The sequence below is a fragment of the Nerophis lumbriciformis genome, linkage group LG20, assembly GCF_033978685.3.
Source record: "Nerophis lumbriciformis linkage group LG20, RoL_Nlum_v2.1, whole genome shotgun sequence".
Classification (NCBI taxonomy): domain Eukaryota; kingdom Metazoa; phylum Chordata; class Actinopteri; order Syngnathiformes; family Syngnathidae; genus Nerophis; species Nerophis lumbriciformis.
In genome coordinates, this window is record NC_084567.2 from 21,262,493 (window position 1) to 21,281,470 (window position 18,978).

Sequence of the window (18,978 nt, forward strand, 5' to 3'; positions counted from 1 at the left end):
TACAGACATTTTTAGACATAATGCATGTTTGGTTTTGGAGTTATGTTTCTACAACTTTCATATTAAGTCTGACAGTTATACCATTATATTGAGTAAAAAAAACTAACTTGTGTCTTTACAAACCTTACAAATTATTTGTTTCCAGTAAAACACACAAAGATACATTTGTCCAGGCATTAGCCTTTGAGCATATTGGTTTAGGAGTTATGTTTAAATTACTGTCATATAAAGTGTGGCAGTGATACTGACATTATGAGTAAAACCTAATTTCTGTATTTGTAAACCTTACCAAAATACTTGATTCTAGTAAAACTCACACAAACTCAATATTACAGGCATTTTTAGTTGGATTGCATGTTTGGTTTTAGAGTTATGTTTATATCACTTTCATATTTAGTATGACAGTTATACCATCATATTAGATAAATTAAAAAAAACTAACTTGTGTCTTTATAAACCTTACAAATTATTTATTTCCAGTAAAACTCACAAAAATACATTTCTCAAGGCATTATTAACCAATGTGCATGTGATTTAGGAGTCATGTTTAAGTAACTGTCATTTTGAATGTGGCAGTTATATTGTCATTATGAGTAAAACCTTAATTTTTGTATTTGTAAACCTTACCAAAATAACGGATTCTGATAATACTCACTTGTATAAAATATTACAGGCATTTTTAGACATAATGCATGTTTAATTTTGGAGTTATGTTTATATAACTTTGATATATATAGTAGGACAGTTATACTTTCTTTATGAGTTAAAAAAACTAACTTGTGTCTTTACAAACCTTACAAAATGTTTTTTTTTCCAGTAAAACTTACAAATATACCTTTCTCCAGGCATTATTAGCCATTTAGCATGTTTGGTTTAGGAGTTATGTTTAAAAAACTGTCATTTGGAATGTGGCAGTTATACTGTCATTATGAGTAAAACCAATTTTTGTATTTGTAAACCTTACCAAAATACCTGCTTCTAGTAAAACTCACATCGATTCAAAATTCAAGCATTTTTAGACATAAGGCATTTTTGGTTTTGGAATTATGTTTATATAACTTTTATATTTAGTATGACAGTTTTTAAATCATATTGAGTAAAAAAATTAATTTGTGTCTTTAAAAATCTTACAAAATATTTGTTTCCATTAAAACTCACAAAGATACATTTCCACAGACAGTATTAGCCATTTAGCATGTTTGGTTTAGGAGTTATGTTTAAATAACTGTCATATTGAGTGTGGCAGCGATACTGTCATTATGAGTAAAAACAATATTTTGTATTTGCAAACCTTACAAAAACAACTGATTTTAGTAAAACTCACATGAATACAATATTACAGGCATTTGTAGACGGATTGCATGTTTGGTTTTGGAGTTATGTTGATATATTTTTTACATTTAGTATGACAGTTATACTGTCAAATTGAGTAAAACAAAACTAACTGGTGTCTTTACAAACCTTAAAAAATATTTTTTTCCCAATAAAACTCACAAAGATACCTTTCTCCAGGCATAATTAGCCATATAGCATGTTTGGTTTAGGAGTTATGTTTAAAAAACTGTCATTTGGAATGTGGCAGTTATACTGTCATTATGAGTAAAACCTAATGTTTGTATTTTTAAACCTTACCAAAATACCTGTTTCTAGTAAAACTCACATGGATTCAAAATTCAATCATTTTTAGACATAAGGCATGTTTGGTTTTGGAGTTATATTTATATAACTTTCATATTTAGTATGACAGCTATACAATCATATTGAGTAAAAAAAAAAATTTGTGTCTTTACAAACCTTACAAAATATTTGTTTCCAGGAAAACTCACAAAGATACATTTCCCCAGGCATTATTAGCCATTTAGCATGTTTGGTTTAGGATTTATGTTTAAATAACTGTCATATTGAGTGTGGCAGTGATACTGTCATAATGAGTAAAACCTAATTTTTGTATTTGTAAACCTTACCAAAATAATTGATTCTAGTGACATTCACAAAAATTCAACATTACAGGCATTTTTAGACAGATTGCATGTTTGGTTTTGGAGTTATGTTTATATAACTTTCATATTTAGTATGACAGTTATACCATCATATTAAATGAATAAAAAACTAACTTGTGTCTTTATAAACCTTACAAATTATTTTTTTCAAGTAAAACTCACAAAAATACATTTCTCCAGGCATTATTAACCAATTTGCATGTGATTTAGGAGTCATGTTTAAATAACTGTCATACTGAGTGTGACAGTATACTGTCATCGTGAGTAAAAACAATATTTTGTATTTGCAAACCTTACAAAAACAACTGATTTTTGTAAAACTCAAATGAATACAATATTACAGGCATTTTAGACATAATGCATGTTTGGTTTTGGAGTTATGTTTATACAACTTTCATATTAAGTCTGACAGTTATATCATGATATTGAGTAAAAAAAACTAACTTGTGTCTTTACAAACCTTACAAATTATATGTGTTTCCAGTAAAACACACAAAGATACATTTGTCCAGGTATTATTAGCCTTTGAGCATGTTTGGTTTAGGAGTTATGTTTAAATAACTGTCATATTGAGTGTGGCAGTGATACTGACATTATGAGTAAAACCTAATTTTTGTATATGTAAACCTTACCAAAATACTTGATTCTAGTAAAACACACACAAATTCAATATTACAGGCATTTTTAGATGGATTGCACGTTTGGTTTTGGAGTTATGTTTATATCACTTTCATATTTAGTATGACAGTTATACCATCACTCCTCTCTGAGCTGCCACCTTAACGTGGTAGAGGAGTTTGCGTGTCCCAATGATCCTAGGAACTATGTTGTCCGGGGGCATAAAGCCCCCTGGTAGGGTCTCCCAAGACAAACTGGTCCTAGGTGAGGGACCAGACATAGAGCAGCTCGAAGACCTCCATGAAAGATAAAAACAAAGGACCCAGATTTCCCTCGCCCAGACGCGGGTCACCGGGGCCCCCCTCTGGAGCCAGGCCGGGAGGTGGGGCACGATGGCGAGCGCCTGGTGGCCGGGCCTGTCCCCATGGGGCCCGGCCGGGCACAGCCCGAAGAGGCAACGTGGGTCCCCCCTCCAATGGGCTCACCACCTATAGCAGGGGTCATAGAGGTCGGGTGCGATGTGAGCTGGGCGGCAGCCGAAGGCAGGGCACTTGGCGGTCCGATCCTCGGCTACAGAAGCTAGCTCTTGGGACGTGGAACGTCACCTCGCTGGGGGGGAAGGAGCCTGAGCTAGTGCGCGAGGTGGAGAAGTTCCGGCTAGATATAGTCGGACTCACTTCGACGCACAGCAAGGGCTCTGGAACCAGTTCTCTCGAGAGGGGCTGGACTCTCTTCCACTCTGGCGTTGCCGGCAGTGAGAGGCAACGGGCTGGGGTGGCAATTCTTGTTTCCCCCCGGCTCAGAGCCTGTACATTGGAGTTCAACCCGGTGGACGAGATTGTCCCCGTTCCCTCCGCCTTCGGATGGGGGAACGGGTCCTGACTGTGGTTTGCGCTTACGCGCCAAACCGCAGCTCAGAGTACCCACCCTTTTTGGATTCACTCGAGGGAGTACTTGAGAGTGCTCCCCCGGGTGATTCCCTCGTTCTACGGGGGACTTCAATGCTCATGTTGGCAGCAACAGTGAAACCTGGAGAGGCGTGATTGGGAAGAATGGCTGCCCGGATCTGAACCCGAGCGGTGTTTTGTTATTGGACTTTCGTGCCCGTCACAGATTGTCCATAACGAACACCATGTTCAAACATAAGGGTGTCCATATGTGCACTTGGCACCAGGACACCCTAGGCCGCAGTTCCATGATCGACTTTGTAGTTGTGTCATCGGATTTGCGGCCTCATGTTTTGGACACTCGGGTGAAGAGAGGGGCGGAGCTTTCTACCGATCACCACCTGGTGGTGAGTTGGCTGCGATGGTGGGGGAGGATGCCGGGACCTGGCAGGCCCAAACGCATTGTGAGGGTTTGCTGGGAACGTCTGGCAGAGTCTCCTGTCAGAGAGAGTTTCAATTCCCACCTCCGGAAGAACTTTGAACATGTCACGAGGGAGGTGCTGGACATTGAGTCCGAATGGACCATGTTCCGCGCCTCTATTGTCGAGGCGGATGATTGGAGCTGTGGCCGCAAGGTAGTTGGTACTTGTCGTGGCGGTAATCCTAGAACCCGTTGGTGGACACCGGCGGTGAGGGATGCCGTCAAGCTGAAGAAGGAGTCCTATCGGGTTCTTTTGGCTCATAGGACTCCTGAGGCAGCGGACAGGTACCGACAGGCCAAGCAGTGTGCGGCTTCAGCGGTCGCAGAGGCAAAAACTCGGACATGGGAGGAGTTCGGGGAAGCCATGGAAAACGACTTCCGGACGGCTTCGAAGCAATTCTGGACCACCATCCGCCGCCTCAGGAAGGGGAAGCAGTGCACTATCAACACCGTGTATGGCGGGGATGGTGTTCTGCTGACCTCGACTGCGGATGTTGTGGATCGGTGGAGGGAATACTTCGAAGACCTCCTCAATCCCACCAACACGTCTTCCTATGAGGAAGCAGTGCCTGGGGAGTCTGTGGTGGGCTCTCCTATTTCTGGGGCTGAGGTTGCTGAGGTAGTTAAAAAGCTCCTCGGTGGCAAGGCCCCAGGGGTAGATGAGATCCGCCCGGAGTTCCTTAAGGCTCTGGATGCTGTGGGGCTGTCTTGGTTGACAAGACTCTGCAGCATCGCGTGGACATCGGGGGCGGTACCTCTGGATTGGCAGACCGGGTTGGTGGTTCCTCTCTTTAAGAAGGGGAACCGGAGGGTGTGTTCTAACTATCGTGGGATCACACTCCTCAGCCTTCCCGGTAAGGTCTATTCAGGTGTACTGGAGAGGACGCTACGCCGGATAGTCGAACCTCGGATTCAGGAGGAACAGTGTGGTTTTCGTCCTGGTCGTGGAACTGTGGACCAGCTCTATACTCTCGGCAGGGTCCTTGAGGGTGCATGGGAGTTTGCCCAACCAGTCTACATGTGTTTTGTGGACTTGGAGAAGGCATTCGACCGTGTCCCTCGGGAAGTCCTGTGGGGAGTGCTCAGAGAGTATGGGGTAACGGACTATCTGATTGTGGGGGTCCGCTCCCTGTATGCTCGTTGCCAGTGCTTGGTCCGCATTGCCGGCAGTAAGTCGGACACTTTTCCAGTGAGGGTTGGACTCCGCCAAGGCTGCCCTTTGTCACCGATTCTGTTCATAACTTTTATGGACAGAATTTCTAGGCGCAGTCAAGGCATTGAGGGGATCTGGTTTGGTGGCTGCAGGATTAGGTCTCTGCTTTTTGCAGATGATGTGGTCCTGATGGCTTCATCTGGCCAGGATCTTCAGCTCTCACTGGATCGGTTCGCAGCCGAGTGTGAAGCGACTGGGATGAGAATCAGCACCTCCAAGTCCGAGTCCATGGTTCTCGCCCGGAAAAGGGTGGAGTGCCATCTCCGGGTTGGGGAGGAGATCTTGCCCCAAGTGGAGGAGTTCAAGTACCTCGGAGTCTTGTTCACGAGTGAGGGAAGAGTGGATCGTGAGATCGACAGGCGGATCCGGCCTGGGAATGCCTCGGGGTTCCACAGGAAGAGCTGGACGAAGTGGCTGGGGAGAGGGAAGTTTGGGCTTCCCTGCTTAGGTTGCTGCCCCCGCGACCCGACCTCGGATAAGCGGAAGAAGATGGATGGATGGATGGAGTTATACCATCATATTAAATTTAAAAAAAAAAACTAACTTGTGTCTTTATAAACCTTACAAATTATTTATTTCCAGTAAAACTCACAAAAATACATTTCTCCAGGCATTATTAACCAATTTGCATGTGATTTAGGAGTCATGTTTAAGTAACTGTCATTCTGAATGTGGCAGTTATATCGTCATTATGAGTAAAACCTTAATTTTTTTATTTGTAAACCTTACCAAAATAACAGATTCTGTTAATACTCACGTATATAAAACATTACAGGCATTTTTAGACGCATTTTCATGCATTGTTTTAGGTTTATTGGTCTATTTGCATGTGTAATTATGAAGTTATGTTTAAATAACTGTCAAATTGAATGTAGCAGTTATACTGTCATTATGAGAAAAACCCAAAATTTGCATTCTTAAACCTTACCAAATTACCTGATTCTGGTTAAACACACATTGATACATTATTTTAGGTATTTTTAGACATAATGCATGTTCAGTTTTGGAGATATGTTTATATAAATTGTATATTTGGAATTACAGTTATACTGTCATTATGAACTAAAAAAAGTAACTTTCGTCTTTGCAAAACTTACAAAAGATAATTTTTTCTAGTGAAACTAACAAAGATACATGTCTCCAGGCATTATTAGACATGTTGCATGTTTGGTGTAGGATTTATGTTGAAAAACTTTTTTATTCCTTTTTTCGCATTATCTCAGGATTTAAAGAACATTACTGTCACAATGAGTAAAAAAACTACTTTTTGTGTTTGCAAACCTTAAAATAGCATATGTTTAGAGTAAAACTCATAAGAATGCATTATTTTAGGCTCTATTGGCCTATTTGCATGTGTTATTATGAAGTTATGTTTAAATAACTGTCAAATTGAATGTAGCAGTTATACTGTCATTATGAGAAAAACCCAATTGTAGTATTTGTAAACCTTACCAAATTACCTGATTATGGTTAAACTCACATAGATATAAAATTACAGGCATTTTTAAACTTAATGCATCTTTAGTTTTGGAGTTATGTTCATATAACGTTCATATTTTGTATGACAGTTATACTGTCATATTGAATTAAAAAAAACAACTTGCGTCTTTGCAAAACTTACAAAAGATTATTTTACTAGTAAAACTAACAAAGATACATGTCTCCAGGCATTATTAGACATTTTGCATGTTTGGTGTAGGATTTATGTTGAAAAACTTTTTTATTGCTTTTTTCGCATTATCTCAGGATTTAAAGAACATTACTGTCATAATGAGTAAAAAACTACTTGTGTTTGCAAGCCTTAAAATAGCATATGTTTAGAGTAAAACTCATAAGAATGCATTGTTTTAGGCTCTATTGGCCTATTTGCATGTGTTATTATGAAGTTATTGTTTAAATACCTGTCAAATTGAATGTAGCAGTTATACTGTCATTATGAGAAAAACCCAATTGTAGTATTTGTAAACCTTACCAAATTACCTGATTAGGGTAAAACTCACATAGTTATAATTAAAGGCATTTTTAGACTTAATGCATCTTTAGTTTTGGAGTTATGTTCATATAACTTTCATATTTGGTATGACAGTTATACTGTCATATTGAATTAAAAAAAACAACTTGCGTCTATGCAAAACTTACAAAAGATTATTTTACTAGTAAAACTAACAAAGATACAAGTCTCCAGGCATTATTAGACATTTTGCGTGTTTGGTGTAGGAATTATGTTGCAAAACATTTTTATTGCTTTTTTCGCATTATCCCAGGATTTTAAGAACATTACTGTCATAATGAGTAAAAAACTACTTTTTGTGTTTGCAAGCCTTAAAATAGCATATGTTTAGAGTAAAATTCACAGGGATGCATTGTTTTAGGCTTTATTGGCCTTTTTGCATGTGTTATTATGAAGTTATGTTTAAATAACTGTCAAATTGAATGTAGCAGTTATACTGTCATTATGAGAAAAACCCAATTTTTCTATTCTTAAACCTTACCAAATTACCTGATTCTGGTTAAACTCACATTGATACATTATTTTAGGCATTTTTAGACATAATGCATGTTCAGTTTTGGAGTTATGTTTATATAACTTTCATATTTGGTATTACAGTTATACTGTCAATTTGAACTAAAAAAAGTAACTTGCGTCTTTGCAAAACTTACAAAAGATAATTTTTCTAGTGAAACTAACAAGGATACATGTTTCCAGGCATTATTAGACATGTTGCATGTTTGGTGTAGGATTTATGTTGAAAAACTTTTTTATTGCTTTTTTCGCATTATCTCAGGATTTTAAGAACATTACTGTCATAATGAGTAAAAAACTACTTTTTGTGTTTGCAAGCCTTAAAATAGCATATTTTTGGAGCAAAACTCACAAGGATGCATTGTTTTAGGCTTTATTGGCCTTTTTGCATGTGTTATTATGAAGTTATGTTTAAATAACTGTCAAATTGAATGTAGCAGTTATACTGTCATTATGAGAAAAACCCAATTTTTGTATTCTTAAACCTTACCAAATTACCTGATTCTGGTTAAACTCACATTGATACATTATTTTAGGCATTTTTAGACATAATGCATGTTCAGTTTTGGAGTTATGTTTATATAACTTTCATATTTGGTATTATAGTTATACTGTCATTATGAACTAAAAAAAGTAATTGCGTCTTTGCAAAACTTACAAAAGATAATTTTTCTAGTGAAACTAACAAAAATACATGTTTCAAGGCATTATTAGACATGTTGCATGTTTGGTGTAGGATTTATGTTGAAAAACATTTTATTGCTTTTTTCGCATTATCTCAGGATTTTAAGAACATTACTGTCATAATGAGTAAAAAACTACTTTTTGTGTTTGCAAGCCTTAAAATAGCATATGTTTAGAGTAAAACTCACAAGGATGCATTGTTTTAGGCTCTATTGGCCTATTTGCATGTGTTATTTGAAGTTATGTTTAAATAACTGTAAAATTGAATGTAGCAGTTATATTGTCATTATGAGGAAAAACCCATTTTTTGTATTCTTAAACCTTACCAAATTACCTGATTCTGGTTAAACTCACATTGATACATTATTTTAGGCATTTTTAGACATAATGCATGTTCAGTTTTGGAGTTACTTTTATATAACTTTCATATTTGGTATTACAGTTATACTGTCATTATGAACTAAAAAAAGTAATTGCGTCTCTGCAAAACTTACAAAAGATAATTTTTCTAGTGAAACTAACAAAGATACATGTCTCCAGGCATTATTAGACATTTTGTGTGTTTGGTGTAGAATGATGTTGTAAAACATTTTTATTGCTTTTTTCGCATTATCTCAGGATTTTAAGAACATTACTGTCATAATGAGTAAAAAACTACTTTTTGTGTTTGCAAGCCTTAAAATAGCATATGTTTAGAGTAAAACTTATAAGAATGTATTGTTTTAGGCTCTATTGGCCTATTTGCATGTGTTATTATGAAGCTATGTTTAAATAACTGTCAAATTGAATGTAGCAGTTATACTGTCATTATGAGAAAAACCCAATTTTTGTATTCTTAAACCTTACCAAATTACCTGATTCTGGTTAAACTCACATTGATACATTATTTTAGGCATTTTTAGACTTAATGCATGTTCAGTTTTGGAGTTATGTTTATATAACTTTCATATTTAGTATTACAGTTATACTGTCATATTCTACTAAAAAAAGTAATTGCGTCTTTGCCAAACTTACAAAAGATAATTTTTCTAGTGAAACTAACAAAAATACATGTTTCAAGGCATTATTAGACATGTTGCATGTTTGAAGATATTGTTTAAATAACTGTCAAATTGAATGTAGCAGATTTACTGTCATTATGAGAAAACCCCAATTGTTGTATTTGTAAACCTTACCAAATTACCTGTTATGGTAAAACTCACATGGATACAAAATTACAGGCATTTTTAGACTTAATGCATTTTTAGTTTTGGAGTTATGTTCATATAACTTTCATATTTGGTATGACACTTATACTGTCAATATGAACTAAAAAAAGTAACTTGCGTCTTTGCAAAACTTACAAAAGATAATTTTTCTAGTGAAACTAACAAGGATACATGTTTCCAGGCATTATTTGACATGTTGCATGTTTGGTGTAGGATTTATGTTGAAAAACTTTTTTATTGCTTTTTTCGCATTATCTCAGGATTTTAAGAACATTACTGTCATAATGAGTAAAAAAACTACTTTTTGTGTTTGCAAGCCTTAAAATAGCATATCTTTAGAGTAAAACTCACAAGAATGCATTGTTTTAGGCTCTATTGGCCTATTTGCATGTTTTATTATGAAGTTATGTTTAAATAACTGTCAAATTGAATGTGGCAGTTATACTGTCATTATGAGAAAAACCCAAATAATGTATTTGTAAGCCTTACCAATCTACCTGATTATGGTAAAACTCACATAGATACAAAATTACAGCTATTTTTAGACATAATGCATGTTCAGTTTTGGAGTTATGTTTATATAACTTTCATATTTGGTATACTGTCATAATGAATTAAAATAACTAACTTTTTTCATGGCAAAACTCTCAAAAGATATTTTTTTCTGGTGAAACTAACAAGGATACATGTCCCCAGGCATTATTAAACAAGTTGCATGTTTGGTGTAGGAATTATGTTGAAAAACATTGTTATTGCTTTTTTCGCATTGTCTCAAGATTTTAAGAACATTAATGGCATATTGAGTAAAAAACTACTATGACAGTATACTGTCACATTTAATCTGACTGTTATTTAAACACAACTCCTAAACCATGCATGCAAAATGTCGAATATTGACTGGAGAAATGTATCTTTGTAAGTTTAACTGGTAAAAAAATAGTTTGTAAGGTTTGTAAAGACACAAGTTAGCTTTTTTTTTACTCAATATGACAGTATAACTGTCATAATAAATATGAAAGTTGAATAAATATAACACCAAAACCAAACTTGCAATCCGTCTAAAAATGCCAGTAATATTGAATCTATGTGAGTTTTACCAGAATCAGGTATTTTGGTAAGGTTTACAAATACAAAAATTGGGTTTTACTCATAATGACAGTATAACTGCCATATTCAAAATAACAGTTATTTAAACATAACTCCTAAAACAAATATGCTAAATGGCTAATAATGCCTGGAGAAATGAATCTTTGTGAGTTTTACTAGAAAAAAATATTTTGTAAGGTTTGTAAAGACATAAGTTTTACTCAATATGATGGTATACTGTCATACTAAACATGAAAGTTATATAAACTTAATTCTAAAACCAAACTTCTAAACCAAACTTGCAATCTGTCTTACTGTAATATTGAATCTATGTGAGTTTTACCAGAATCAGGTTTTTTGGTAAGGTTGACAAATACAAAAATTAGGTTTTACTCATAATGACAGTATAACTGCCACTTTCAAAATGACAATTATCTAAACATAACTCCAAAACCAAACATGCATTATATCTAAAAATGACTATAATTTTGTATCCACGTGAGTTTTACTAGAATCAGTAGTTTTTGTAAGGTTTACAAATACAAAATATTAGTTTTTCTCATAATGTCAGTATACTGTCACAATCAATCCGACAAAATGGCTAATAATGCCGAGAGGAATGTATCTTTGTGAATTTTACTGGAAAAAAATATTTTGTAAGGTTTGTAAAGACACAAGTTTGATTTTTTTACTCAATTTAACAGTTTAGCTGTCATACTATATATGAACGTTTTATAAACATAACTCCAAAACCAAACATGCAATCCGTCTAAAAATGTCTGTAATATTTATTATATGTGAGTTTTATCAGAATCTGGTATTTTGGTATGGTTTACAAATACAAAAATTAGGTTTTACTCATTATGACAGTATAATTGCCACACTTAATATGACAGTTATTTAAACATAACTCCTAAAAAACAAATGCAAAATGACTAATAATGCCTAGAGAAATGTATATTTGTGAATTTTACTGGAAAACAATATTTTAGAAGGTTTGTAAAGATACAATTTTTTTTTACTCAAACTGCCATACTAAATATGAAAGTTATATAAACATAACTCCAAAACCAAACTTCTAAACCAAACTTGCAATCCGTCTTAAATTTTCTGTAATATCGAATCTATGTGACTTTTACCAGAATCAGGTATTTTGGTAAGTTTTACAAATACAAAACTTGGGTTGTACTCATAATGACAGTATAACTGCAACATTTGATATGACAGTTATTTAAACATGACTCCTAAACCAAACATGATGAATGGCTAATAATACCTGGAGAAATGTATCTTTGTGAGTTTTACTGGAAAAAAATATTTTTTAAGGTTTATAAAGACACAAGTTAGTTTTTTTAATTTAATATGATGGTATAACTGTCATACTAAATATGAAAATTATATAAACATAACTCCAAAACCAAACATGCATTATGTCTAAAAATGCCTATAATTTTGTATCCATGTGAGTTTTACTAGAATCAGTTGTTTTTGTAAGGTTTACAAATACAAAATATTAGTTTAACTCATAATGTCAGTATACTGTCACAATCAATCCGACAAAATGGTTAATGATGCCTAGAGGAATATATCTTTGTGAATTTTACTGGAAAAATATATGTTGTAAGGTTTGTAAAGACACAAGTTTGATTTTTTTACTCAATTTAACAGTATAGCTGTCATAATATATATACGTTTTATAAACATAACTCCAAAACCAAACATGCAATCCGTCTAAAAATGTCTGTAATATTTATTATATGTGAGTTTTATCAGAATCTGGTATTTTGGTAAGGTTTACAAATACAAAAATTAGGTTTTACTCATTGTGACAGTATAATTGCAACACTTAATATGACAGTTATTTAAACATAACTACTAAAAAAACAAATGCAAAATGAATAAGAATGCCTAGAGAAATGTATATTTGTGAATTTTACCGGAAAACAATATTTTAGAAGGTTTGTGAAGATACCATTTTTTTTTTTTACACAATATGATGGTATAACTGTCATACTAAATATGAAAGTTATATAAACATAACTCCAAAACCAAACATACTTTATGTCTAAAAATTCCTGTAATATTGCATCTATGTGGTTTTTACCAGAATCAGGTATTTTGGTTAGGTTTACAAATACAAAAAATAGGTTTTACTCATAATGACAGTATAACTGCCACACCCAATATGACAGTCATTTAAACATAACTCCTAAACCAAACATGATAAATGGCTAATAATGCCTGGGGAAATGTATTTTTGTGAGTTTTACTGGAAAAAAAATTTTTTTGTAAGGTTTGTAAAGACACAAGTTAGTTTTTTTTTTACTCTTTTTGACAGCATAACTGTCATACTAAATATGAAAGTTAGATAAACATAACTCCAAAATCAAAGTTGCAATCCGTCTAAAAATGCCTGTAATTTTGAATCCATGTTAGTTTTACCAGAATCAGATATTTTGGTAAGGTTTACAAATACAAAACTTGGGTTTTACTCATAATGACAGTACAACTGCAACATTTGATATGACAGTTATTTTAACATAACTCTTAAACCACACATGCAAAATGGCTAATACTGCCTGGAAAAAATTATCTTTGTAAGTTTTACTAGAAAAAAATAGTTTGTAAGGTTTGTAAAGACAACATTTTTTTTTTTTTACTCAATTTGATGATATAACTGTCATACTAAATATGAAAGTTATATAAACATAATTCCAAAACCAAACTCCTGAACCAAACTTGCAATCTGTCTTAAACTGCCTGTAATATTGAATCTATGTGAGTTTTATCAGAATCAGTTATTTTGGTAAGGTTTACAAATACAAAAAATAGGTTTTACTCATAATGACAGTATAACTGCCACACTCAATATGACAGTTATTTAACTCCTAAACCATCCATCCATCCATCTTCTTCCGCTTATCCGAGGTCGGGTCGCGGGGGCAGCAGCCTAAGCAGGGAAGCCCAGACTTCCCTCTCCCCAGCCACTTCGTCCAGCTCTTCCTGTGGGACCCCGAGGCGTTCCCAGGCCAGCCGGGAGACATAGTCTTCCCAACGTGTCCTGGGTCTTCCCCGCGGCCTCCTACCGGTCGGACGTGCCCTAAACACCTCCCTAGGGAAGCGTTCGGGTGGCAACCTGACCAGATGCCCGAACCACCTCATCTGGCTCCTCTCGATGTAAAACCACACATGCACAATTGATAATAATGCCTGGAAAAATGTATCTTTGTGAGTTTTACTGGGGAAAAAAATATTTTGTAAGGTTTTTAAAGACACAAGTAATTTATTTTAAATTAATATGACATTATAACTGTCATACTAAATATGAAAGTTATATAAACATAACTCCAAAACCAAACATGCAATCCGTCTAAAATGCCTGTTATATTGAATTTATGTGAGTTTTACTAGAATCAGGTATTTTGGTAAGGTTTACAAATACAAAAATTAGGTTTTACTCATAATGACAGTATAACTGCCAAACTCAATATGACGGTTATGTAAACATAAAACCTAAACCAAATATGCAAAAAGGCTTATAATGCCTGGAGAAATGTATCTTTGTGAGTTTTACTGGAAAAAAAATATTTTATAAGGTTTGTAAAGACACAAATTTGTCTTTTTTTTACTTAATATAACAGTATAACTGTCATACTAAATATAAAAAGTTATATAAACATAACTCCAAAACCAAACTTGCAATCCGTCTAAAAATGTGTGTAATATTGAATCTATTTGATTTTTACCAGTATTTTTTATTTGCAAACCTTACAAAAACAACTGATTCTAGTAAAACTCACATGGATACAATATTACAGGCATTTTTAGATAAAATGCATGTTTGGTTTTCGAGTTATGTTTATATAACTTTTACATTTAGTACGACAGTTATAATGTCATATTGAGTAAAAAAACAACTAACTTGTGTCTTTACAAACCTTAAAAATTTCCAGTAAAACTTACAAAGATACATTTTTCCAGGCATTAATAGCCATTTTGCATGTGTGGTTTAGGAGTTAAAATTAAATAACTGTCAGATTGAATGTGACAGTATACTGTCATAGTGAGTAAAACCTTATTTTTGTATTTGTAAACCTTACCAAAATACCTGATTCTGGTAAAACTCACATAGATAAAATAATACAGAAATTTTTAAACATAATGCATGTTTGGTTTTGGAGTTAAGTTTATATAACTTTTACATTGAGTATGACAGTTTTACTGTCATATTGAGTAAAAAAAACTAACTTGTGTCTTTATAAACATTACAAATATTTTTTTTCTCCAGTAAAACTCACAAAAATACATTTCTCCAGGCATTATTAGCCATTTAGCATGTTTGTTTTAGGAGTTATAATTAAATAACTGTCATATTGAGTGTGGCAGTTATACTGTCATTATAAGTAAAACCTATTTTTTGTATTTGTAAACCTTACCAAAATACCTGACTCTAGTAAAACTCACATAGATTCAATATTACAGCCATTTTTATACGGATTGCATGTTTGGTTTTCGGGTTTGGTTTTGGAGTTATGTTCATATAACTTTTATATTTAGCATGACAGTTATACCGTCATATTGAGTAAAAAAAACTAACTTGTGTTTTTGCAAACCTTACAAAAGATCAATATTCTAGTAAAACTAACAAAGATACATTTCTCCAGGTTTATTAGCCATTTTGCATGTGTCGTTTATGAATTATGTTTAAATAACTGTCAGATTTAATGTGACAGTATACTCCTAAACCAAACATGCTAAATGGCTAATAAAGCCTGGGGAAATGTATCTTTGTGAGTTTTACTGGAAACAAATATTTTGTAAGGTTTGTAAAGACATACATTTTTTTTTTTACTCAATATGATTGTATAACTGTCATACTAAATATGAAAGTTATATAAACATAACTCCAAAACCAAACATGCCTTATGTCTAAAAATGATTGAATTTTGAATCCATGTGAGTTTTACTAGAAACAGGTATTTTGGTAAGGTTTACAAATACAAACATTAGGTTTTACTCATAATGACAGTATAACTGCCACATTCCAAATGACAGTTTTTTAAACATAACTCCTAAACCAAACATGCTATATGGCTAATTATGCCTGGAGAAAGGTATCTTTGTGAGTTTTATTGGGAAAAAAATATTTTGTAAGGTTTGTAAAGACACCAGTTAGTTTTGTTTTACTCAATTTGACAGTATAACTGTCATACTAAATGTAAAAAATATATCAACTTAACTCCAAAACCAAACATGCAATCCGTCTACAAATGCCTGTAATATTGTATTCATGTGAGTTTTACTAAAATCAGTTGTTTTTGTAAGGTTTGCAAATACAAAATATTGTTTTTACTCATAATGACAGTATCGCTGCCACACTCAATATGACAGTTATTTAAACATAACTCCTAAACCAAACATGCTAAATGGCTAATACTGTCTGGGGAAATGTATCTTTGTGAGTTTTACTGGAAACAAATATTTTGTAAGGTTTTTAAAGACACAAATTAATTTTTTTACTCAATATGATTTAAAAACTGTCATACTAAATATAAAAGTTATATACACATAATTCCAAAACCAAAAATGCCTTATGTCTAAAAATGCTTGAATTTTGAATCGATGTGAGTTTTACTAGAAACAGGTATTTTGGTAAGGTTTACAAATACAAAAATTAGGTTTTACTCATAATGACAGTATAACTGCCACATCCCAAATGACAGTTTTTTAAACATAACTCCTAAACCAAACATGCTATATGGCTAATTATGCCTGGAGAAAGGTATCTTTGTGAGTTTTATTGGGAAAAAAATATTTTGTAAGGTTTGTAAAGACACCAGTTAGTTTTGTTTTACTCAATTTGACAGTATAACTGTCATACTAAATGTAAAAAATATATCAACATAACTCCAAAACCAAACATGCAATCCGTCTACAAATGCCTGTAATATTGTATTCATGTGAGTTTTACTAAAATCAGTTGTTTTTGTAAGGTTTGCAAATACAAAATATTGTTTTTACTCATAATGACAGTATCGCTGCCACACTCAATATGACAGTTATTTAAACATAACTCCTAAACCAAACATGCTAAATGGCTAATACTGTCTGGGGAAATGTATCTTTGTGAGTTTTACTGGAAACAAATATTTTGTAAGGTTTTTAAAGACACAAATTAATTTTTTTACTCAATATGATTTAAAAACTGTCATACTAAATATAAAAGTTATATACACATAATTCCAAAACCAAAAATGCCTTATGTCTAAAAATGCTTGAATTTTGAATCGATGTGAGTTTTACTAGAAGCAGGTATTTTGGTAAGGTTTACAAATACAAAAATTAGGTTTTACTCATAATGACAGTATAACTCCCACATCCCAAATGACAGTTTTTTAAACATAACTCCTAAACCAAACATGCTAAATGGCTACAAATGCCTGGAGAAAGGTATATTTGTAAGTTTTACTGGGAAAAAAAAACATTTTGTAAGGTTTGTAAAGACACAAGTTAGTTTTTTTAACTCATAAAGAAAGTATAACTGTCCTACTATATATATCAAAGTTATATAAACATAACTCCAAAATTAAACATGCATTATGTCTAAAAATGCCTGTAATATTTTATACAAGTGAGTATTATCAGAATCCGTTATTTTGGTAAGGTTTACAAATACAAAAATTAAGGTTTTACTCATAATGACAATATAACTGCCACATTCAAAATGACAGTTACTTAAACATGACTCCTAAATCACATGCACATTGGTTAATAATGCCTTGAGAAATGTATTTTTGTGAGTTTTACTGGAAATAAATAATTTGTAAGGTTTATAAAGACACAAGTTAGTTTTTTTTTATTTATTTAATATGATGGTATAACTGTCATACTAAATATGAAAGTGATATAAACATAACTCTAAAACCAAACATGCAATCCAACTAAAAATGCCTGTAATATTGAGTTTGTGTGAGTTTTACTAGAATCAAGTATTTTGGTAAGGTTTACAAATACAAAAATTAGGTTTTACTCATAATGTCAGTATCACTGCCACACTTTATATGACAGTAATTTAAACATAACTCCTAAACCAATATGCTCAAAGGCTAATGCCTGGACAAATGTATCTTTGTGTGTTTTACTGGAAACAAATAATTTGTAAGGTTTGTAAAGACACAAGTTAGTTTTTTTTACTCAATATAATGGTATAACTGTCAGACTTAATATGAAAGTTGTATAAACATAACTCCAAAATCAAACATGCATTATGTCTAAAAATGTCTGTAATATTGTATTCATGTGAGTTTTACAAAAATCAGTTGTTTTTGTAAGGTTTGCAAATACAAAATATTGTTTTTACTCACGATGACAGTATACTGTCTCACTCAATATGACAGTTATTTAAACATGACTCCTAAATCACATGCAAATTGGTTAATAATGCCTGGAGAAATTTATCTTTGTGAGTTTTACTGGAAAATAATATTTTGTAAGGTTTGTAAAGACACAAATTATTTTTTTTACTCAATATGATTGTATAACTGTCATACTAAAATTGAAAGTTATATAAACATAACTCCAAAACCAAACATGCCTTATGTCTAAAAATGCTTGAATTTTGAATCTGTGTGAGTTTTACTAGAAACAGGTATTTTGGTAAGGTTTACAAATACAAACATTAGGTTTTCTCATAATGACAGTATAACTGCCACATTCCAAATGACAGTTTTTTAAACATAACTCCTAAACCAAACATGCTAAATGGCTAATTATGCCTGGAGAAAGGTATCTTTGTGAGTTTTACTGGGAAAAAAATATTTTGTAAGATTTATAAAGACACCAGTTAGTTTTGTTTTACTCAATTTGACAGTATAACTGTCATACTAAATGTAAAAAATATATCAACCTAACTCCAAAACCAAACATGCATTATGTCTAAAAATGCCTGTTGTATTGTATCTACGGTAAGTGAGTTTAACCAGGATCAGGTATTTTGGTAAGGTTTACATATACAAAAATTGGGTTTTACTCATAATGACAGTATAACTGCCACATTCAATATGACAGTTATGTAATCATAACTCCTAAACCAGGCATGCAAAATGGTTTATAACGCCTGAAAAAATAGGGTTTTTTTACTCAATACGACAAAATACTGAGTAAAATCAGTAGGATCACATTTATTATTACTGTCATAATAAATGTGAAAGTTATATAAACATTACTCCAAAACCAAATATGCATTATGTCTAAAAATGCCTGTAATATTGTATCCAT